Below are 24,783 nucleotides of genomic sequence, written 5' to 3' on the forward strand. Positions count from 1 at the left end.
TTTGTGTAAAAATATATTCTACAGCACAAATGACAGCCAATCCCAAGCCCCAGGACTACTGAATTCATACACCATACAGAAAACAAGGCACCCTGTTATAAAGTGATTTTATTAAATTGATTTAGACATACTGTAGGTCAAATAATATTTTCTGAAGATAACAATTATGGACTTTAAAGCTTGACATAAAATTAGTAGCTTCAAAAGTGTTAGTTGTATTCCCCAGCAACAGCATGATAAAATAATTCAACTATGTAGAAATATAGAACTCTAGGACTAGCTGGAAATTGGGAAATCATTTAGTCCAGTGCCCTCATTCTGTGAGAAAACTAGACCTGAAGCTTAGCGATTTGCCCAAGCTTACATACCTAACAGTAATAAAGCTAGAAATCAAACCATTTTTTTCCTAAACTAAAATTCTATTGATGTAATTCAACTGGCTCTCTATCAACTAAAAGTCTAGACTCTTCTCTAATGCTCCACGCACTGGTGACATGGAAGTGTTAAGACACTACAGTAAATTGCTGTGGTGGCTGAGGCCTGGATGGGGCTTTGTTAGCCAACAGCTGCTGTGGAGAGGGGGGAAGGCAGTGACCAGTGGGCCAGAGTCTTGCCTGAAGGTGTCTGCATTGAAACACATGGTGACAGATTCTCAAACCCCACCCACTGACTATGTATTCCTATGAAGCCCTCTTCCAGTCAATCACCAACAAATGTAAATTAAAAAAAAAAAAAATTCAAGCAGTCTAGAAATTTCTAGCCATCTGGGAAGTTTTTCTCCAGCCTTAGATGGCTGGCAGAAGCCACCAAGCCAGTCACCCACTTCAGACTTACAAGTCATTAGTTCCCCAAAGACTTCCTGAGCAAAGGACTGTGTGTGGGAGACCGAGAACAGGAACGAGAAGGAAACGGAAATGGGAGCTTTGTGTTGGTGTCACTGGGGACTTTTGGTCTTCTCAACATCCCTTGAGTTCCTCCATGAGTTTTAACCATCAGTCAGTAGAAACAAAACAAACCTAATAGGCCCAAATGCTAGCCGCTAAGCTCATGGCTCAGTGCCTCCCCTCCCCACACACTACCTCCAGCTCCTGCATCTTGTCCCCAGAGCCAGTAGCACCTGTGCTGTGTACTGTCATTGCTCCCTTCACCTGGCCCCAGCACCCTTAGCGCAGAGTTCCTGACCCTTGCTACCTGGCCCCCCACCCCCCTCTACATACCACCCTAGTTTATTTCTCATAGCACTTATTCACTACCGCGAACTACATTACTTATGTGTTAACTTGCTTATCCGTCTCCTCCAGAGGTGAAGTTCATGATGCAGAGGCATTCCCAGCACCCAGTACATGTCCGACACCCAGGAGGCATTCAATAAATACTCAGTGAATGAACGAGGAGGGTGACCAGTAATACACACTCATGCCTAAAAGAACTGTAATGTGATTCATGATGATGCCTACACATTATTGCCTGAGATGACAGATTCATCCTCCGCGACTCCCCGTCAGCCCTCTCAAGGCCTCCCCAGCTGGCGGGGAACCCCACCACTTACAAAAGGAGCCTGAGAGGGTCCCTCTTGAAGCAGGCAAGCTCAGTTTGCTTGCTTCTTCCTCCCTGATATATACATTCAGCTACTTAAAAAAAAAAATTCAAGTTAAAGCATGTGACGCAGCCACTAGAAAATTAAGTCTAACTTAGAGACACAGTGATTAGCAGAGTCCACAAACTAAAGAAAAGGTTCAGGGCATGTACATCTGCCAGTGATTCCTGATTGGCTGAGTGAGTGCATATCATGACTTTCCTAAACTAAAATGAAGTTTAATGCCATCTAGGAAGGGGTAAGTGTTTATAGGTACTCTGAGGACATGAGGTAAGGTGGATTCAGAAATAACAGAATAGATGGAAGGCTATGTCAGGGTTGAGTCAGATGGCAACCTCAGAAATACCAGGACTCGGCCTTCACGGGAGCTGTCCATCTTTAAATGCACTGACCGGTAGGTAGGCTTGAACAGAGGAAGGAGCATGAGCCCCAAAAGGGAGTGTCTGGCGTTGCTGGAGGCACAGCAAAGACAGAAGGTGACTCAGGCTGAGCAAGGCTCAAGGGCTTTGAGGAGTGTTTCAACTGCTGAGGCATGCTGCCAGAGTCCCAGGAAACACGATACCCATGACAGGGGCACAATGCTCCATCTTGGGCACATACAAAGAATTTCGAGTTCAGAAAAACACAACTTCACCTCCTCAGAAAGAACGTTTTTCTGGGGACTGCTGTAGATGCTCCCAGGGTCAATGTAGGTGGTTTTGGGGTTTCCTTCCTAGTGGCACTTACGGATTTAAGATTTTTAATTCTTAGCAGAACATCTTTATATAACTGATATTTTGAGATGGTTTCTCTCCTTGGTATGTACTCTCTGGTGGATACAAAGGCTTGTACTCTGACTGAAGGCCTTGCCACACTCATCACACTTAAAAGGTTTCTCCCCTGTGTGCACTCTCTGGTGGATGCAGAGGCTGGAACTCTGACTAAAGGCCTTCCCACACCCACAACACCTATAGGGCTTCTCCCCTGTGTGCACTCTCTGGTGGATGCAGAGGCTGGAGCTCTGACTAAAGGCCTTCCCACACTCATAGCATTTATAGGGCTTCTCTCCAGTGTGGACTCTTTGATGCATGCAGAGGCTGGAGGTATGCCTGAAGGCTTTCCCACACTCCTCACATTTGAAGGGCTTCTCCCCAGTGTGGACTCTCTGGTGCATACAAAGGTTAGAACTATTACTGAAGCCCCTTCCACACTCACTGCAGACGTACGGCTTCTCCCCAGTGTGGACTCTCATGTGGATTTGAAGATGGGAGCTCCAGTTGAAGGCTTTGCCACACTCATAACATTTATAGGGCTTTTCCACAGTGTGGATTTTCTTATGTCTATTAAGTTTTGTTGTCGTGCTAAAATCCTTACCACAATCATCACATTTATAGACTTTCTCTCCTGTGTGGTCTCGCCAATGAATATGAAGTTCTGATATGTGAAAGAAACCCTTATCACACTTGTCACATTTATGGGGTTTCTCTGCCGTGTGGATTTTCTGATGCATAAAAAGATCTGCTCTCTCAGAGAAAAATTCCCTGCACATGGGGCACTTGTAAATCATTTTTTCCTATTTGGTATCGTGACTTAAAGAAGAAAGTGTCCTTACAACTCTCAGTTTCAGGACTGCTACTTCATAAAGCCTCTTATTTGGCCATCTTGGCAGTCTATCTCAGGCTTGCTCTATTGGGCAAGCTTCCTGTCAGCCTCAGCTTCTCCCTGCCTATCTTTCTGTGGAAGGCTTCTTCCTGCATAGTGTTCCTCACTCAGAGCTTTCTGATTACAAAGTCACACTGACTTTCATATGAATCCCACAGCTCATCAGCATAGAGCTTTCTTTCCTTTAGATCCTGAGTGGTCAACATTCCAGAAACAGGAAGCAGTAAGCCTTGGTTTTGAGCCCCTGGAGTCTTTCTGATGCACAGTACTCTTCTACTTCTCGCTCAGAAGGCAAAGCCCATGTGGTGTGATCTGTCTGCCCAGGGCAGAAGGTGCCAGCCGGTGATGAGCCTCTGTAGCACTCTCAGAAGAGTCAGAACGTCGCTCTGCCTCCTGTCCATCAGATGGCAGACCTTGCCAGCATGAAGGGACAGTCAGTCTTGCTCCTGGGGACTCTTTACAGTAGCATACTGGTTTTCTATAATACAAACAAGAAATAACATGCAATGTCCTTTCAGTCCATAAATACCCACTGATCTCAGGATTATTGTTACTTAAATGGGACAGTGGGGAACACACAAACACACACCCACACCCACCTACCTTTTCTTGATCCTGAAGAGGCAGCTCTCTCATCTTCCTGAGGGATGTCTCTTAGATTTGCAGGTCTGAGAAGAGAATTGGAAGATGTCATGCTCCTGTTCTAGGCCAAGTACATGATCAGTTACAGCAGCTCATCAACTATATAAACATCAGGGAGAGAATCTGACAGAAAAGAACTCCTCTCAAGACCATAAGTGAGTTCCAAATGTAGCTGTCCTGTCAAAGAACAAGAAAAACCATCTCTCCTTTGGAAGATACAACATGTTGGTGTCAAACAGTCTCTGGCTGAAGCATCCTCAATGTCTTCCTGGCATGCTAACAGCAGTGGAGCCTTATCCTGAGTACTGAGGCCCTGCATGGCCTGTCTTCCCTGCTTTCTGCGGGTGGCTTTTTTCTTCAGTTCTTACACAGCACAACTGCAGCCTGCCTTACGGCCTTCCCACACTGCTCCAGAGCTGGAGGCACTCTTCCATGTGGTTGTGTCAGCTCTTTCCCCTGACTAAAGGCCCGAGGAGGATTCAACTTTAATCTTGTTTGGTTTCTTCAAAGCATCTACAACTTGTAATTATTTCTTTTTTTTCCCTGGGTCTTTATCTGTCTCCTGTACTGGGCTGTGAATACTGTGAAGAATGAAACTGGCGTGTTGCTTCCTACCATGCTTTGGCAGTTAGTACTTTCTAAGTACTCCCATGATCCTTTAGCCCCTCTGCTCATACCCCACCAGAGCTGCCTACTTCCAGAGCAGATGGGAAAACACTGGCCATTACCTTAGTTCTAGGCCACAGGGAGAAAAATAGAATGAGGATAAGAAGAGGATAAAAGAAACAAAATCACTCACTGGAAATCATCTAAGGCTGCCAGCATCTTCTTATCTCATGTACTTTATAAAGTGATACGCCAATTAGTGGATAAAATGGCATCAGCAGGCTTTTTTTCCCCTTTATGTGTGGGTGTGCACACCTGACATGGCACACATGGAAGTCAGAGAACAACCTCAAGAGCTGGCCCTTACCTCCCACCTTCTCTGAGACAGTCTTTTGTTTTGTCACTGTGTACGGCCAGAGTAGCTGGTCTGGAGCTTCCAGGGAGTCTCCTGCCTTCACCCCCACACCGTGTGTTGAGTGCTAAGATTACAGACACCCATGCTCAGCTTGATCCTGCTCTGTAGAGTCAAACGAGTCCTCGTGCTTGCACAGCACCTGCGCTTACCCACTGACCCATCTCTATAACGCTCAAAAAGCCTCCATGAAACAACAGATGTGTAAAAGGTTTTTTTTTTTTCCTTTAAATGTGCATGTGTGTATGTGTGTGTGTCCATAGAGGTTAGAAAAAGTGTCAAGATCCTCTGGAGCTAGAGTGACAGGGAGCTGTCCCATGTGGGTGCTGGGAACTGAATCTGGTCCTCAAGGAGAGCAACAAGATTACTTAACCACGGAGCCATTTCTCCAGCCCCCAAAATGACACAAACAATTGCTCCACATACAGACAGGGCACATGTGACCAACAGAGAGATGGCAAAAATCAAGGGCTTCCTCTAGGAGTGGCCACTGACCCAGGCCAAATGGAACTTCTGGGGAAGTTGCCAGAGAACAGGCAGAGGCTGTGTGGCCAGGTTGTGTAGGTAGTTAACCTGTTTATCCCTGAAGACAAGGGCACAGATCGTGGGGCTCTGGACTAAAGACAGCTAGATTGTCATATAATAGCAGGTCTTCCTTTGGATCCTAGCACAAATCAATAGCTAAGAGGGTATCAGGTGGCACATGGGTACTGTACCTATAAGGAAATGTCACTGGATTACGTAAAGCAGTTACTCCTGAATCCCACAGGAGTGGCATGGTGATATGGTGTTTCAGAAACAAAGCAAGGAAAAAGAAAAGCAGGCAAAGTAAGTACAAATGGCAAGCCTTTCAAGCCACTGGATGCAGGGTACAGAAAAGGCTGGGAACACTGTGTATCTTGTTGAAGTGCCAAGAAAACATCCCCACCCAGGTTCTTCTGCACAGCAAACATGGCTGAGGACCAAGATATCACCCCCCAGGGGTGCCATGATACTAATGAAACCCCAAATGGCCCAAGTCTCCAGGTGAGCCTGTACCCAGAAGCACAAGCTACATCAGAAGAGCTGAGAAAGGCAAGGAGAGCTGTGTTAGCCACAGCAGAGGACAAAAGTCACTGGCCTTTCTTCTGGGCCAACTCCAACACAATTTTTAGGAAAACAAAACAAAAAGCAAATGAAACTTCAGAAAATGTGCCAGGTAGCTGCCACTCAAAGGCCTAAATAAAAAAGCTCCACAGATTAGACTTCCTTAGACAAAGGTGTGGCTTAGTGATGTGCTATCAAGTGAGCAGCTGCGAGCTCCAGAACCCTGCAGTTCCTAATGGCTTTTCGAATGATCAAGAATGCTCAAGATTTGGCCTTATGCCTCATCTTCAATACCTAGCAGCACCTGCTTGGAGTGATTGCCTGCTCAAATTGGCTTCACGTGCAGGTGGAATGAGGCCTGGTGCTGTGAGGCAAGAAGTCAAGAAACCAATCTTAAATGCCACAAAAGGACACCAAGTGGAGCGGCTCTAGGCTGTGGCACTGCAGAGGGGGCTGTGCTGGTAGGACATGTGCGGCGGGGGAACAGCTGAAGCTTGTATTGCTACTACACCAGCACGCCACAGTGCATGCGCTTCAGCGCAGGAGGCAGGAATAGAGCAAGCACAGACACTCCACTCTGACTGAGACCTAGGCTGAGGCAGAATTTGAGCGACAGCCCCTCTGCTTGGAAAAAAGTTCAGATGCCAGGCTGGGGAAGGAGGGCTAGTAGGGGTATTGGAAACACAGTTTCCTCCATGTAACATCCCCTGGTACATGCATAGCTGACCAGAAAGTTTAAGTTTGTTGTGGGGTGGGGTGGGGAAATGAGCTCTTGAATTTCTCAGGGATTCCTCCACACTGGTCCATAATGTCCACCCAGTAATGCAGAGCAAAGGGGCACAGAGCAGAAGCTGGTGAGTTGGCACACTGTGGGGTAGGGCCCAGGAGAACGTAGGCACCAACACTGGATGCCAGTTCTCTGAGGTGGCACCAGAGGATGGTATGCTGTAACTGTGCTGTGTGGACACCTGGGCAGAGGGGACCCCAGTTGAGTTCCTGGACAGCTGCAGCCATACACACAGCTTCCAACTTCAGCCAACCACTGTGGAAGAGGCTGAGGTCTGGACTTCTACACAGGCATGGAGCTGTCCCCATTGGCTGAGAGAAAACCAGAAACCAGGAACTCAGCAGCTGAACTTGCCCAGCCTGGCTAGCTAGGTGAGGTTAGCAGAACGGCATCCAGGTAACTCCCAAAAGACCATTGGAAGATGTGTGCAGGGGGGCTGATGGAACAAGGGTGGGGAAATGATGTGTTGCCCTCTCCCCAGCACTACTGATGAGAGACTGAGTGAGGAACATATGCTGAATGGAATAAAAAGAAAGGGGTTTACACAGTCTTCCCTCAGCAACAGACCTGGTGTACAGATCCCAACACGGTTTTGCATCTATTTTACAAATTGAGAGAATGCAAATGGCCTTGAAGAGGAGCTGACACTGGAAGGCTCTGCTTTGTTTGGAAAAAGGTGGCTGTCCACATGTGCAGGCTGCTGAGACCAACAGCAATCGGTAACCACGCTCTAGCTCTGGGAATGACCAGAAACAAGAACGCGTGGCAGGAGACACAGGTTCAAGCCCTGTAGTGATGAGTTCCTAGGGCTTCATTTGTTCCTTTCTTTACTTTGAAATTCATTTGAATTTTCATAAAAAGCCTGAGGCCTCTGCATACACAACTACTGAAATAAAGAGTTGTTAAGCCCGGAGAAAGACACACAACAGCACTCTCACGATTCAGCTGAGTAATCCATGCAACCCAGCTACAGCACCCCACACTAGGCAGGCATGTCTACATGTACCCTCTCTGACCTGTAGCCAGCCTCTTCTGCACCAGATGTCCAGAGAATGATGACTTCTCAGGCAGAGGGTGTATGCAGATGTGTTCTCCCCCCCCGCCCCCCCCCCCCCCGTAGTCTTTCTCCTTCTGCAAGTAAAAGGTAGTAATTCTGCCTAAGGTCCACACCAACACCACTCCCTTGTGGGTATCCGAAATGGGACTATTCAGAAACATCTGCAGTGCTTTGAAGAAAATGACCCTATTACTCCTAAGTCAAGTAAAAATAACCCTTTTAAGGAACCTAAAAGCACCGCAAGCTTTCTGCAGCTCTCTGGCTGAGGGCTGCTATGAAGTAGTGGTAACCCAACTCTAGGCAGAATGCCTATAAAGCATTGAGGGAGGGTAGCCTTGCTAGGCCAGGCCTGTTGACATGTCCACCATACCTCACTCTACCCAAAGTGCATGATATGTACTCAGCCATCCATAGCATCAGGCACAGATTCTGGGAAAAGAAAATGAAAAACGGACATGCTGACCATTTCTCTACCGAGTCTCTCAGAATCCATTCCTCACACTGTCAAGGGAAACAACTATCAGATCACCTTTCTCACGGACAGCTGCAGATGGTGTCATGGTGGCTGGGTAGGACTCCAAGAAAGATGACGACAAAGGTGTGATACATGGGTGAGGAAGTGCAATGAGTCACAAGAGCCTTGAGATCGGGAAGGCTGTGCTGGAAGATCCCGAACCTGGCTCCCCCAGGGCATGCTGATGAGTGACTGTGATACTAGAAAGCCAACATAGCTGCCCGCCTAGAAGAGAGCTGTTACCAGAAGAGAGGATTACCTCTTAAGACACAGAACAGCAGAGGCCCGAGTTCCATAGACACCTGACTAGGTCAGACATTAGGTCTCCTCTGGGGAGTATGAGGACTGCAGCACACATGCCAGTCCCAGAATCCTTTGAGCAGGTTCTGGGAGAGGTAGTCCCCTAGGAGCTCAGAGGGTGAGCACTTCCAAGATGAAATCCCTAGATAAGATAGTCACAGGAAGACTAGATCAAGCAGATGTTCAGTGTGGGAAAGCAGGAGGTAGAACAGAAGCAAGACCTCAGTCATGAGCTCCCACCAGCAAGAGACACACCCTCCATGTGGAACCAGGCTTCAAAGAAATCCAATTCACTGGAAGACCCCTAGGCGGTAGTTAGTGTCTCTATGAGACAGAAAGGCACCAAAGGGCAACCTGGTAGCAGGTGACACAGATGGGACATCCTGGGTGTGTTAGGCAAATGTGATCTAGCAGTGACTTCTCATGTACATGCTGCTCTGAATTCTGCGATGGGGACATCCTCTTCCACTTCAACATACCTCCAATGTCATTTTCCAGAATCATCTGGGCCTTGTTCTTGACATCCCTACCCCTCAACATGGGTTTACTCCTAATACCCACTCTGGTCCCAAGCCCCTCTCCTATGTAGCTCAACCATAGCTCAGTAACAGAATGTCCTGGGCTCTAACTGCAGGGCCAAGGATCCACATTCTTCCAGCACTGTCAGCTCTATCAAGAAAGGAAGGGTACACACTGGCACCTCTCTAACCCCATACTTAAATTTGGGCTGGGATGTAGTCCTTATCTGGTTAAGATGAGGAACTAATAGATAAAGCTGGGCCCTCTTTTTTCTCTCTCTCTCCAGGTTTGGCAGCCTTATCGGTACAGAGGTTAAGTGGAGACAAGGCAGAGTCTGAGACGTGTACATGAGCAAAGGCATAGCAAAGGATCTGCCAGACATGGGAGGAGACAAAATGGCAGCTTCCTGGGGCTTCAGAAGGAACAGGGCCACCATCACCTCATGGCCGCTGTTGAGAACAAAAATCTGTCCACAGCACTTTGTGATAGCAGCCTGAGAAACTATTAAAGGAAATGGCACAGTACTGGGAGCTCTGTTCCATTTGGGGACAGTACACACAATGACTGTCTTTGTTAGTGATGTGGGGTCATGTATGTATGACCCATGCTTCTCCCAAGCCTGCCTCACTCTACAAGTTAGACTCCCCTCCTGCCTAAGCGCCTGAAGGAGTAGCAGCTGTTGATCTCATTTACATACTTTCCCAAGAGATGACACTTCACAAGCGCTCTCATTTCCCCTTCCCACTGTAATACTTTCACTCTTTGCTTCCATTTCCCCAGGAAACAAAGCTCCACAAGCAGTGAGTAGGCGCTCCCATTGCCATGTAACTGGTAGCAGCAGGGTAGCACAGGCTCACCACCACAGCAGTCAGTAGTAAGCATCTGTATGTCACGGACATAATACAAGCAGCTTGCCATATCCACACCCACAGCACACAAGCAAGCCTTGTCTCAGGCACCCAAGAATGAGCAGCAATGCCCTAGGCCAGGTGCACTGTCTATGTAGGCCCAGATGAGGCATCTGCCAATGCTCTTTGTGAGGCACACTCTTCCCACCCCAGCCCTCTAATTCTACTCCACAAATCTGACCCACGTGCCCACTGTCAACCACAAGCAAAACCCCAATTTGATAGCTCAGAGAAGCTCGAAGCCCTTCTCAGGACCTGCAGGCTCTGCACAAATGTTCAAGCTTGTTCTTGAGAGCACCCCAGCTCTGAAATTTTAAAAGAGGTCTCTTCACGTCTTCTTTTTCGTTGTTCAGGGCATTCTTCTCTTCTTCCTCCACTATACACGGACAGAACTTCTTATCCAAGGAGAATGAGGTCAGGCAGTGCTTCAGACTCAACAGACACCTTGGAATCTGGGCTCCGGCTCTCCAACTTCCTAGCATTGTTATCCCCAAGACCCAACTTCCTCGAATGCTAGAGACAGAATAACACCATACCTTCATCTGATCCCAGGGTCCTGTGAAAAGGCACTAGGACAGCAAATAGCACTACGTGACCAGTGTGTCGGCCTAGAAAACACAGGGAACCTCGCTACTGTCACCTCGGGGGAGCTACAGGAACCGATGGAGAACAGCTTCTCCTCTTTGTTTCCATTCCTTTTCCTAAGTGCATCTCTTCCTCAAGGACTTCCTTTCCATTCTTTTTTTTTTTTTTTTAAAGATTTATTTATTAAGTACACAGTGCTCTGCCTGCACGTGGGGCAGCAGGCCAGAAGAGGGCACCAGATCTCATCATAAATGGTTGTGAGCCACCATGTGGTTGCTGGGAATTGAACTCAGGACCTTTGGAAGACCAGACAGTGCTCCTAACCTCTGAGCCACCTCTCCAGCCCTTCCTTTCCATTCTAAGCAGTGATAAAATATTAAAAAGGTTTCTTAGCACTTATGTATTTTTGTATGTAATGATACATGTGTATCGGCAAGCTTACCATGTGCATATGTAGAGATGGGAGTTGGTACTCCCCTTTTACCATGGGGACCAAACTCAAGTGGTCAAGACTGAAGCAAGACATTATTTGCTGAGCCATCTTACTGGCTCTGAGTTAACATTCTTGTAAAATTTTAATTTCCACTTCTATTATGGGAGACATCAAAGCCTGGAACCACAAAACTTTAAGGCTCTCTAGTAATTTTTCTAAGTTTGAAGAGGCTAGAGACACTCAGGGCTGAGATCTGCCTAAACCCCACCCTGGAAGAGGCTTGGGAACATGTGAACAGCAGCACAGACATCTGTACGTGCTATGTGATTCCCACTACCACACTGCCCTCAATATAAAGAAAACAACAACAACAGCAACAACAACAAATGAACAACTCCCCCCCAGGTCCTCTAAGATCATTCTCAAGTATTTACTACTTTAAAAGGTTCTAACTTTTAAGTGGGAGCAATTTAATAACCTTGGTCCTTGCTGCTACCTTGAAGGATGATGGATACCCAAGTCATAAAGGAGCACCCCCCCCCCCGCAAAAGCTATCAGGAAGCACAATTCCAAGTTCCTAAAGGCTCTGTCTGTCACAAAGTTCAATGAAAAGACCATTTGGTACTGAGGCCTGTGTGCTATCTCCCCCACAAAATAGCCCGTCAAACTAGCACTACTCCCCCAGGACTTGGCACACGACAGGCAATTAATCTTCCTCCCATCAACACCACTGCTGCAGAAAGCTGAGCACCAAGGAGCAGTCCTAGCCAAGAGGTCTAGTTCGCTCATCTTCATTCAGCCATATGCCTTAGAAGCCAAATAGTCTCAGTTAGGTAAAGTCCAGCTCAGAATTGTCCCAGCATGTACCAGGGATACATGAGTCTATTTTTTATGGATCTTTTATGTTAATGGGCCATAGTCCCGAAAACTTCTGAACATGGGAGTCTCGGAGCAGGGGCCCTTGAACAGGGCTTCCCTCTGGACTGGCTGCCACTGGGCAGCATCTCAGCAATGGGTCATAAGGATCCAGATGCTCCCCTAGCAGATGGCTTCTCCTGGATGGATTCTGAGTGCCCTCCTGCCTCTGCTGTAACATCCGATACTTCCCTAGGGGCTTCCAACGCCTTCAGGCTGCTTCTTAGACTTGTCAAAGGGGGCGGGATTCTATAACCAGACTGGTGACATCAAGCAAATTCTATGTTTCTCCTTTTTTGGAATTATTTCAAACTGTAAAAACCTTGCTCCTCTGTTAACAGAATATCTGATGCCATTCTTTCTGCCTTATTATCTGAATCTGCCACCAATGACTGGGAAAGGCTATAGTCATCCAGTGTGACTGCAGACCATGGACTGAGGCTCACTACAGGGTCTTCTGGCAGAGGCAACCTCATCTCTCCTTTTTCTTCCTTCATGCCCTAGACACCTCCACGTCTAGGTTCCCTGGTTCCGGTCACAACAGAATGAAGTGTACCTGGGCCATGGGTTTTTAGAGGTATAGAAAGAGGTACCTTCAACTCTGTCCTGAGGGTGCTACAACTTTAGAGGCCTCAGCCCAACACAGAAAAAAAGACAGAAAGGGTCGCTTAATTTTTTAACTAGAATTTTCCACAGAGACTATGAAATTGGGTCAAGAAGACAGAAATTTATAAAGGGAATGAGGCCAAGTTCTCTTCTGAGTAAGGATGAGTGAGTGCATGTGCTAACAACATGGTGGAGAGCCCTGAGTACGTTATGTATAGCTTCTTCAGCAAAATCTTCTTGCTGAAATGACCTAGAGGCTGGCACAGCTGGGTGGAGGCCCAGGCACTGCCACCTGCTGTGTGATCCTGGCTGATCTCAGGCTATCTGCATGGTAGGATATTAGCATCTCCAGTGACTGGCTGGGATAATTACGGAAAGGAACAAATGAGAAAGTGCCTATCAGAGTGCTCAGAATACAACTGAGGCTAAATAAATATTTATTTCCCATACTTTAATTAGTGCATGAGAGAGTCTGGTGCCTGCCAAATGTGTTACTTCATGGGCAAAGGCTTCTGAAGACTATGAGTTCATCTCCAGTAATGAAGGCTCCTCCTCTGCCCAAAGCCAAAGCCTTGTCGCTCTCCCACCCCTCCCTGCTCCTTGTAGGTTTCTACTTATGGTTGACAGACTTGACTCCACTACTACTGTCCTCACTATTCAAGACCATCCACAGAAACAGCAGTGTAATGGACAAATGACGGTCTTTGGGGGATGGCTTCATGGGATAGCACCGCAATAACTTGGAGGGCAAAGACCCAAGTTCAAATCTTTGTTACCATACCAATTAGCTATGTAGCCACTGGTAACTTGACCCTATCAGCTTCAGCTTGAAAGCTGGCCAGAATGAAGAAAGCTGCTAGGGACACGCCAGGTGCAACCTCACCCACCCACCCATTTAGAGAGGTAAGGTACTCACTCTGCCCTCATGAAGGAAGAACACACTGGGAAACCAATGAAACAGAAACCCCTTAGGGCACGGCAAGAAGGCCCAGCAAGGGTAAGGAGACTATGCTAGAGTGGTGTGCCCCATCCACACTACAGGGGGGTGGGAAGTAAAAGGAAAGGATGAGGGAGTAGGCCAGATGTGTGCCCTTTCTCGACAGGACTCACTTGCAACTAGCTCAAGCCCTAGGATAACAGGCTGGAAAGCTCAGTCACCATCAGGGAAAGCAGAAGAAAGGCTTAAGAATAGTACAGGCCCACACTAGCCAGCTCCAGGGAGACAGACTGTCTTTAGCAAAGTAGAAAGCGACCTCCTTCAGCAACCTTCCATATCCATTTCTCTACTGCCTCCATGAATCACGTGACCAAGGGACCCTAGCACAGGCTATTGCTATATCTGGGTCATAACTCCTTAGTTGCACTGCTTAACAAGTAGAGGTGAACATGTATAAGGGAGCCTGTTGTCACTTGGAGCACAGTCGATGTCCCCCAATAAAAAGCCAGACAGAGCCGGGAGTGGTGGCGCACACCTTTAATCCCAGCACTTGGGAGGCAGAGGCAGGTGAATCGCTGTGAGTTCGAGGCCAGCCTGGTCTACAAAGCGAGTTCAGGACAGCCAAGGCTACACAGAGAAACCCATCTCCCACCCACCCCAAAAGAGCCCAGACGGTGAGCACCCTGACCTAAAACAAAATGGGGTAAGCAAAACTTAGGGCTGGTGCACGGCGAGATGCACAGGGGCTTACCTGCAAAAGGCACTTAAATCTTAAAACTAAAATACTCCAAGGAGATTCTCTAGCTTGGACAAATGGGGAAACTGACCACAGTGACAGGAGCCCTTCAAGACACTGCAGAAGAGGCAGAAGCAGAGCCAGGGCCACTAGTGGTTGCAAAGCTACAGAAGTCTTAGGCCCCTGCTAGACAGAGAGGGGGCACAAGCACTAGGTTTACGTTATGGAGAGGTGGGAAGTGTAAGTGTTTTGAAGAACTGGGTACTATAAATGGGAATCTGAACTCACAAGACAGGACAGACCAGTCATACTGGGGGCTTGTGTAAGCAGGACTCAAGGACTCAAGACATGAAAAAGCAAAGAAGAAAAGTGAATACTCAAGAAACTATGGGGAATAAAAGGCAGGCAGGCTGTGCAACTTTCCTCAATTCCATAGTGATCCTCTTGTGAGGAACTACATGCAACTGAGATGGAGGTCATAGGTGCTGGATAGCTGACTCAGCTGGCAGGAAGCCCAGGGAGAGAAAAGGCAGTGATGTTTTTCACTGATGCTTCAGGCAAGAGGAGTATTGAAGATAAACTCAAGCCAGACAGAGGGAAGATGATTTTATCATCCCTGTTGGGTAACCTTCCTTTGAAGCATAAGAGAAGAATCACAATGAAGGAAGGCCCTAGATCCAAAAGGTCCTAACAGGATGAAATAAAGGATGCCTGGGCACTTACAGTAATGCTAGCAGTCTGGAGGGTTGTTTCAACACACAAGGATCCACAGCTATTGTCACTGCTGCACTCAACAGCCTCCCCTCACCGGCCCCCTCGCCCGCCGTTTGGGCAAACATCTATCTCAGGTCTAATTTTAGGCATGGGACTGTTCTGCATCAACTTTCTGCCATGTTTTTACTCAGATAGGACATGAAACTCACCCTGTAAGTTGTGCAGTTGGGATGATGCTAAACTGCTCTGTGACTTAACAGAGAAAGCAGCAGGAGGTCACACTGCTGATGAAAGTGGCCACAGCACTGTTAGACTGTTAGGGCTTTACACTATCAAAGCAAACAGAAAATATCTTCAGCACATCAGGCACAGTTTTTCACCAACTTCTCTGTAGATAGAAGGGCCTGTGGAACGCGCTATGGGGGACATACAGGGAGGAGTCACACATAGTTACATATAGTTCTGATACGGTTCTTACTGAGCACACCAGTCATAGTGCCTCTCAGCCATCTGACTCCATGCCTTAACTGTGACCTAAGACAGACAATGCCTGCAACAGTATCAAAAGCACCAAAAACCAGTTCTTCCCTGTCTCTCAGGATTATAAACAATCCTGAGAGAATGCAGTGCTCAGTTTGAAAGAAGAGCCTGGAAAATTACTAAGTACGTAAGTGCTGCAGAGGGTCCAATAGACCACAGCAAACCAGTCAAGAGGAAGGAGAACCCATCAATTAGACAATGCATCCACAACAGCCAAGGCTACACAGAGAAACCCCAACAGCAACAATAACAACGAAGAGGAGGAAGAGGAAGAGAATGATGAAAACAAAGGGACTGCACAGACCCTTGACCAGTGGTGGGAGCATGAGTTCTGAAGGCTGGCTGAACACAGTGAAGACCTATGCTGGGGTCTGAATGTCAGGCGTCCCTCTCTGCTCCGTCCACAGCTGCTAAGGTTGTTTTGGAAAACTGGAGACTCTTTAGAAGGGTGGAGTCTGGCAGGAGCAGTGGGTCACTAGGTACAGGCTTTGAGGCTGAGTAGTGCAGCTGTGCTTCCTGTCTGCTTGAAGTGCCATTAGGTGTCCTCAGCTCTTCACTGACGGAATGGATCCTTTTTAAAACTGTGCGCCAAAATAAACTCTTCACTTGACTTTCTTCTTGTATTTGGTCACTACCGCAATGAGAAAAGTAACTAAGACGGCCTCCAGAGACCCGCACACCAGTTCAGTGCAGGGGAGCATGTCTACAGCCAGGATGGTCTCTGCCTACTGGGCTGCTGTAGACAACACACCTCACAGCCTGCTGCCACGCAAAGCCCCACCCCGGTCACCATCATATACTGTTGGTGGTACCTCTGACGTCAGGAAGCTAGCTCTGCTCCTTCTACCAACCACCCCCTTATTTCCACAAAAAGAGATATGATTCTATATGCTGAAAGGATGTCTTTAATTTTTGGCACCTGCCCAAATAATTGTCAAAACTTGGTCTTATCTGCTCTTTCCTACTCAAGAACTCTGCCAACTATCACAAGGAGCCGGGACCAGTCTTTATTTGGTCAGTAAGAGCAAATGGGCAGGGGCTTCACAGGGACTCAGTGGCCTGAGTTTGACCCCCAGGACCTTCAGGGTAGAAAGGGAGAATGGAGCTGTATACCCCACGCAGTGAACGCGTGCACACAAAGTAAAGGGAGAATGGAGCTGTGTACCCCACGCAGTGAACGCGTGCACACAAAGTAAAGACAACTGTAATTTTAAGAAGTGGCAACCATCACTATAGACAGCACAAAGTGTACAGGTACAAAGAAGTTCCCAGCTGTCCTGTGGCCGCTCCCAGCCTGGCAGCCGGCACCGCCTCCAGTGTCTCTAAGTGAAGTGCTGTAGCGCCACACTCTGCTGACCAGCCTGCTCCACGGTGTCTGCAAAGCACTGTTAGATAGTCTTCCTCCTGTGCCTCCTCATTCTATACATCCGTGGCTCCCAACCCTCAACATCTGCCTTCCCTGTCCAGTGCCGTCATTTCCTCTACCCTCTTCCTAAATACAGTGCTCCTGAAGGTCTGCTCTGACCCCACTGCTTTTCAGTGCAGTAAAAGGTAATGCAGTCAAGAACTGACCTTGCACCCACTCCACCTCTTCCACCGTCGCTTGGCTTCTCTTCTTCAGCATTTACCAACCATTAAAGAAAAGCCACACTTTCCCTGTCCCACCTCCTCTAGTTGCCAGACGCCCAAGTCAACCTGCCTTGCCTTCCATGCCCTGTCCCCCGGTAACGTGGGTTCACTTCTTTCTCTCACAGGCTCCAGGGCCATACTCCTCTGCTACCACCCAGCATTCTTCCCGGCTGCAGACACTCCTCCGTCCTCAGCTGGCCTAAAAGGCCGCTGTAACTCCATTTCAAGTCCACGTCTATTTCCAACTCACATGCTGGTCAGCTTCAACCTGATTGTCAATTGGTTGCTACCAAAAAAAGGCAACGGAACAGAAAGGAAAGGGAGGAAAAAAAGGTAAATGCATTTCAGTACCTCCAGGGGGCACTCTAAAACCAGCTCAGGGATACCTGGCCGTCCACAAGCCCATAACTGGCTGCCAAACACCTTGGGAATATGCACTCTTTTGTGCACGTTTCTGTGTTCCACCTGAGGCTTAGCACCCAGTTCTATCACAAGGTCGAGACACAGAACAGTATGTTACCTGGAAGATTAACCTGACAGCAAGGGCAGTGTTGCCTCTGAAATGTTCCACACCAGCCCCACATGTTAAAGCAGAAGTATGAAGGTGATCTGGAAAGCTAGAGACAACCAGCACTGGCTCTGCAGAAGAAAGGCTGCTGATTCTTTTCATTGGTCCACTGTGAACTCATGGCGATACGTAGTCTACGGACAGAGTTCTGTCTGGCTACCATGGCTTTCTCATAAGCTGCCACAATACCATGGAACATGCTCTTCTGCATCTTATTTTAAATGTGGAAATACGTTGTTATTTTGTGAACTTGCAGAGCTATGAAAAGTAAACGAGGCCTGGAAGACCGAGGAGATGCCGCATGCGCCAGGGAGAAGCAGATGCAGAAGCAACAGCACACACAGGCAGCCCAGAACCCTTCTGGCACCTCTGAAAGTAAATTTTACTTGTTTAAAAACCTCTTCTTCCAGGGCTGGGTGTGTAGCTCATTTGGCCGAGTACTCAGCTAGCATGCACAAAGTCCATCCGTTCCCAGCACTATACAGAACCAGGTATAGCAGCACACACCATTTTTACCTACTTAGTGAGTTCAAGGCCAACCTGAGATATCTGAGGCTGCTTTTCCCATACACACCCTCCTCACAGCTCTCCCAAAAGACCGAAACCATTAAGACAAAAAGCCAAAAAAAAAAAAAAAAGCACTCCTTTTTCATGCCCCCTCCCAACAGACTTGAGAACTTTCTTTAAACAGAGGCTCATGAGCATCAACCTAACACACACTGTCTTACTCTGCTCCCTTTATCACATCTCCAGAGCGTTTGTATCACCCCTCACTCCTGAAATTTCCTAACTTCCAATTCCAGAGACCTTTGAGCATCTCCAGACACTGAGCCAGATTCTCATACATTCAAGGACTTTACTCTGTAACAGAAGTGGGACAGCACTGAGCTGAGCCATTGGTGCTATCCAAAGAATCCACAGCTGCACAGCAAAACAGTAGCTATGAGGTTAGCTGGGGAGAAACTCAGAATCATCTTCCACTGTGGCCATTCTAGGAAAAGGCCAGGAAACAAGCTCAGTTTCGTGCTGCACTCCTAAAGCCCCTCAGGTCAACAGTCTTACACACTCTCTCTGGTGACACCATGCTTCCTCTCCTAGAAACTTTTTGGTTATCTTTGCAGACAGAGGCCGTGTCCTCTGGGACATACACACCTAGCTCTGGCCCAGTATGTTCTCACTGTCCTCCACATGGGCTCACTTGCTCTTATACATGTGATCTTTAAAGAAAGTGACAAACTCCGAAACTCCCATCTGTCCTATAGGGGGCCCAGCAGGCAAGCCCCATGGAAGCAGAGCCAAAGTGCCTATGTTGTCCCCTCCATACAAGTCCATCGGCATTACAGAAAGCACGCTGACACACTGCTCTGTCACAGAGACAAAAACAGGACCACTAATAGGCAAAGCAAACCCAGACTACTCAAATACCACCTGAAGCCAGGGGCAGGCCATCTGCAATAATTCCATCTGACACCAACAGTGCAGGCTAAGAGTACAGACATGCCCCGGCTTAAACAATTCCCAAGAACAAATTGCTACAGAGAAACTACTTCAATGACAGAGCTGCACACTGCACTTCAGAGAGCAAAAAACACTTCCAAAAACTCCCCAAGAAACTATTCAACCTGTTTACAAGTCCCTCAAACTCTGGGTCCAAGGCCAAATCTCATTATAGCACCTGTCTTGCTAATTGAGTCTCTCTATGCCTTATTATGTCCAAGGCAGAAACCCAGGCACCACCTGTCTCATCTACCAAGCCCTGTATCCCCTACCTGGTCAGGTTTCTCTAACCGTATCTTTTACTTCAGCCATATTTCTTCCCAAAGCCTCCCTCCCTCCCTCCCCCACTGTAATATAACATTTCTAAAACATTAGGTTGTTCCTACTCTGCTTATAATTTCTCAATGAGTCTCATCCACTTGCATTGCAAATTTCCAAATGTCTACGGCTTTTAAAGAACATGTAACAGGGTGTAGAGGCGCAGGCCTTTGATCCCAGCAGGAGGATTTCATTGAGTTCAAGGCCAGTCTGGTCTAGAGTGAGTTCCAGGACAACCTGAGCTACACAGAGACTCTGCTTCAAAATAAATGAATAAATAAAAGAATTGCACATCATTTTATTATGTAGCTAACAATATAATATAATATAATTTGGGTTTTTTTTTTTTTGAGACATGGTTTCTCTGTGTAGCCTTGGCTGTCCTGAACTCGCTTTGTAGACCAGGCTGGCCTCAAACTCACAGCAATCCACCTGCCTCTGCCTCCCAAGTGTTGGGATTAAAGGCGTGCGCCACCACACCCGGTTCCCAATATATAATTTGCAAAACTGAATGTTCCATTTTAAATACAATTTTTGTAACTATAAAAGGACAGATTAAGTAGTTCAAAATTGTAATACCCAAAGTCCACAATTTTTTGCCCTGGTTTTCCTCTATTTAGCAGTCATAAGCATTTTAATGTATTTCCTTGGTATACATTTTAAGTGGCAGCATTAGTGAATGCATCATCGCCATTCTCCAACTAACCCTTAAGATGATCACTGTACGTATTTTGTGTATAAAGACTTTTACTCTAAGCTGGGCGTGGTGGTGCACGCCTTTAATTACAGCACTCGGGAGGCAGAGGCAGGCGGATCGCTGTGAGTTCGAGGCCAGCCTGCTCTACAGAGCAAGTCCAGGACAGCCAAGGCTACACAGAGAAACCCTGTCTCAAAAGACTTTTACTCTATTTAAAACCATTTCTTTAATGGTTCCCATGTCAGGAAACACAAGTACTATGGGGCTTGATCAGTGTGGCCAATGTTACATAAGAACGCACCCCTGGGGCTGCACCCCATAAGGACTGAACACAGCAGTCTGTCTGCCAAATGACAGAACTTACAGCCTCTTCACTACAAGTTAATGCTCAGACAGACATCAGAAAAAGCAAGTGCACACTGGCTCCCTGTGTTTCCCTGCAGAAGTAATCATGGTTTCCATGGGCTCTGCTACATGTTTTTCTGTTTTTATTCAAACACATAATTAGTTTGTTTTGCATCTTATAAAAATAGAATAACGCTGTGTCTTTGTTCAATAGTGTATCCAGCGCCTATCCAGGCTACTTCTTTCCAAAGCCAACACTCTATGCCCCGATACAGAGACACCAAGCTTCCCTCTGCTGTCTCCAGCCCCTGATCTGCCAGAGCTTCACCAACACTGATGCCCCTGAAGCTGCTGTCAGGGCTTCAGCAAATGTGTCCACTTGCTTAGTCTAGTGTTTTTAAATAATGTTTTCTACACAGCATCACTGATGAAATTTGAACAGCTCTACATTTTATTTTATATATGCCAGTGTTTTACCTGCATGTATTGTTTATGTACCATGTGCATTCCTGGTGCCCTAGGGGGCAGAATGGAATCACAGTTATGAGCTGCCATGTGGGCTCTGGGAACTGAACCTACGCCCTCTGGAAAAATATGTGTATGTGTTGGTTTGTTTGTTGTTGTTGTTTGGTTTTTTGAGACAGGGTTCTCCTCTGTGTAGCCTTGGCTGTCCTGGACTTGCTTTGCAGACCATGCTGGCCTCAAACTCACAGGGATCCACCTGCCCCTGCCTCCTGAGTGCTGGGATTAAAGGCGTGCACCACCACCGCCTGGCGTGCATGTGTTTTAAAGTGCCTTTTTTGTTTGGAACATAAATTCAGGGAACATGCCTGGCATTTGGAAGGTCCTGAGTTGAGGGAAAGTCCCATCTCTTTTTCTGTGTGTTTGGTTGGTTTTTCAAGACAGGGTTTCTCTGTGTAGCCTTGACTGTCCTGGACTCACTCTGTAGACCAAGTTGGCCTTGAACTCACAGCGATCCATCTGCCTCTGCCTCCCCAGTGCTGGGATTAAAGGCGTCCTCTTTTAAAAGGAAAAAAATTGGGTCTTAAAAAATGGCCAGTATGGCCTTCCCACTTCAACCCTCTACCTCACACCCCATATTCTGCATGTAGCAACTGGAGAGGTTGTTTAAAAACCACATTTCTAACCTGCCTTGCAAGTAAAGACCATACACAGGTGGCCACCTGCCAGGTTACACTCTCCCTTAACCAGCATCCAGCGGTGCCTTAGCTCCCATAATGAGCACAACCTTCCCTCCCTTTAAGGCCTTCCCACGTGGTGTCCCTCTGCTCTTTTACAGCAGGTGCTACTTAATGTCTTTAGCAGATAGCCTCGCCTATGACTAGATGTGCAGTTCTGGATTACTCCCTCATCTTTTCCCTCTACAGACCATAAACTCAAGAAAACAAGGACAAATTGGTTTACTTGACATGCCACAGGCACTTACATGCATCTGAATGAAAAAACAAAATGCACAACTAAAAGGTGCCAACTGAACTTTAAAATGTCACCCCGTTTCATCACCGCCTCAGCTGGTAACACTTTCTGACACACCTACAAACTCAGTAGGAATCCCTTTTCCTGAAAGGACTAAGAGGTTGCCTGACTCTTCTGGAACCTTGGGAAAGCATATAGAGAATACACAACAGGAGGAAACAAGCCTGTTGAAATGGTGAAGTAAGATCTTTAGCTAAGCAGATTGAAGACACTCCAACCCAGTAAACTAATGAATGTGCTGCTGCTGCCTTTTTTTTTTTTTGGTTTTTCAAGACAGAGTTTCTGTGTAGCCTTGGCTGTCCTGGACTTGCTTTGTAGACCAGGCTGGCCTTGAACTCAGAGATCCTCTTGCCTTTGTCTCCCAGAGAAGTGTTGGGGGTACAGGTGTGCACCACTTCACCTGACTGTACCTTTTTTTTTTTTTTAAAGAAATGGAAAAACATTAGGAAGAATGTGACTTCTAAAAATATTCATTAGAAACACAGTGTTGTATTTCACAAAAATTAATTGTAACAAAGAGGGAAGAAGTCCCCCTCAGTCACAGTCATAGAGGAAGGGAGTACGGGGAAGGAGGGAGGGAGGAATGGGAGGATACAAAGGATGGGATAAAAATTGAGATGTAATATGAATAAACTAATAAAATATATTTAAAAAATGAAAACAAAATTGTAACAGGACCAAAAACTTGTAAGCTTCAAGGTTGACTATCCTAAGTAATCTACCATATGCTCATTTGATGAAAAAAGTATGCAAACTGCATAGCCAGTTGGTGGGTTTTTGGCTTGCCCAGACTAACAAGATAGCCTGCTTATTGCTTTACATGGTCCAGCTTTCACAGGGCTTCAGTGAGGTCTGTGCAGTAGACAGACCTTTAAAGAAACTGAGGCTCTAAGTGGCCCTCTCAAGGTCACGGCAAACAGTCTGCAGCTACTCAGGGAGAACTGAACTGCCTGTGTAAGAAAACTCCTGAGGAACCTCCATCATAAATGTTTCCTTTCTACCATTAGCATGGCTCTGTGGCTTCCTCCTCCAATAAAATCCCACCTTACCACACAACTTCCATCAGGCTTTTTCGGTTTTGTTTTTAAAAAGCTGTTCTTTCAATTTTCTAACTTCCATTGCCATCACTGTAGGACATGGTTAAACAGTGATAGACCCAAACTTTAAACCACCAGGCCACAGTTCTGAAAATTGAGTAAAGCACTATATGTTAAAACGGAAAAATGCACAAATAGTTAGTACTCAAGAGGATGTAAAGCCCTTTATATAAAATCATTTCTAAACGATCTAGGATACACACCACCTGCCGAATAGTTATCCATAGAGATGGATGATGACTTGTCTTCTATGACCGAGTTTCACCTTTCTAAGAAAATATCTTTCTACATTTCACCTACGATTAATTTCTAAATCTTAACCTGTAAGTGGGACACGGAGGTCACTACTTTTCTGCTCTGGGAAACAGACACGCCTACTGAATAGTAAGTAGAGGGCCCCCCCCACCCCCTCTAAAAGAGTCCCACCCCTTTAAAACAATACAAGGTTTAAAGGGCACACACTGTCCCTGGCAAGGAGGCACAGGCTTGGGGATATGACTTCCGATTCTGGGGCTCCTTTGTTGCAATGGGCACACTCTAAAACTCCCGACCAGGCCACCGCATCCCGGACACCGACTTGCCCCAGAGTTCGGCCAGGAAGGTCTCACAAAGAAGCCGAGTTCCCGGAGAGCGACCTGGCTGGAGCAGCGGACGGCGCATCTGAAGGGGGGGCGGGGGGAGAAGGCCCGGGACGGAGTGGGGCGCTTGGGGTGGGGGCGGGAGCTCAGCGGCGACAGGGGAGCAGCGCGCGCTACTGGCCGGCTTACCTGCGGAGAGCCGGGCCCAGACGGTGGTCAGACAATGGAGACGTCCGGCCGAAGCAGCCAAGGCGCGCTGGGGGCGCGGGGAGGTCCTCATCACCTAGGAGGGATGCCGGGCGGCCTCGGCAGGGGACTGTGCGGTGCTGCAGAGGACACGACACGGAGCCATGCAGCGGACCGCTCCGCACCCGTGCCCACCCCTCGGCGCGCCCCGTGCCCCCGGCCCGCGCGCGCGGCCATTACCGCCCTCCCGGGACCCGCCTGGATCCGCTCCAGGGCGCGGCCCTCGGCTCCCAGGGCTGCTGCGCTCCCGCCCGCCTCGGCCCGGACAACAATGGGGGCCCGGCCCGGGAGTCCAGCTCTCGCGGAGCCTCTCTAATCTCATCCCGGCCGGAGCCGGGCCAGCGCCGCCCGCAGCGGCCGTCGAGCTGACCTCCTCTCCCCCGCCATTGCTCGCGGCCCAGGCCCGGCTGAGCGATGGGGTTGTTTTCCCGGGACTCCACCGCCTTTCGCCCCCGAGCCCGCTTGTCGGCCCACGCCCCGTCCTTAAAAAAAAAAAAAAAAAAAAAAAAAGACATACACTCTCTACCGTCAGCCGGTCCAACTCACTCCCGAGCGTGGCTGAGGAGCGCGTCTAGGCCGCGGACTCCGCGCGCCCACCGGCCCCCTCTCTCTCCCTCTCCCCCTTTGGGGACACCTCACAGGTGCGCCTCCGAGCCGCGCGCGCGCTCTCCGCACACCCAGACGCCTCCGGGGGCGGGGGGCGGGGGCCGGGAAAGGCGCGCGTGCGCACGCGCGAGGCGGGCCAGCTCCGCTCCCCCCGCCCCATTCTCCCGGGG

The 24,783-nt window shown here is 47.9% G+C and overlaps 1 long non-coding RNA gene across 1 annotated transcript; it reads right to left on the reverse strand.

The window, feature by feature from the left end:
* Positions 1 to 90: 90 nt before the first annotated feature.
* LOC311586145 lies at positions 91 to 24,735 on the reverse strand. Its single transcript, XR_014775458.1, has 4 exons — positions 24,525 to 24,735; positions 23,951 to 24,087; positions 3,842 to 3,906; positions 91 to 3,716 (listed from the first exon to the last, which is right to left on the reverse strand). It is a non-coding gene; the product is annotated as an uncharacterized lncRNA (long non-coding RNA).
* Between the last annotated feature and the right edge of the window lie 48 nt (positions 24,736 to 24,783).

This window comes from Acomys minous (genome assembly GCF_964271855.1).
Source record: "Acomys minous genome assembly, chromosome: 16".
NCBI classification, from domain to species: domain Eukaryota; kingdom Metazoa; phylum Chordata; class Mammalia; order Rodentia; family Muridae; genus Acomys; species Acomys minous.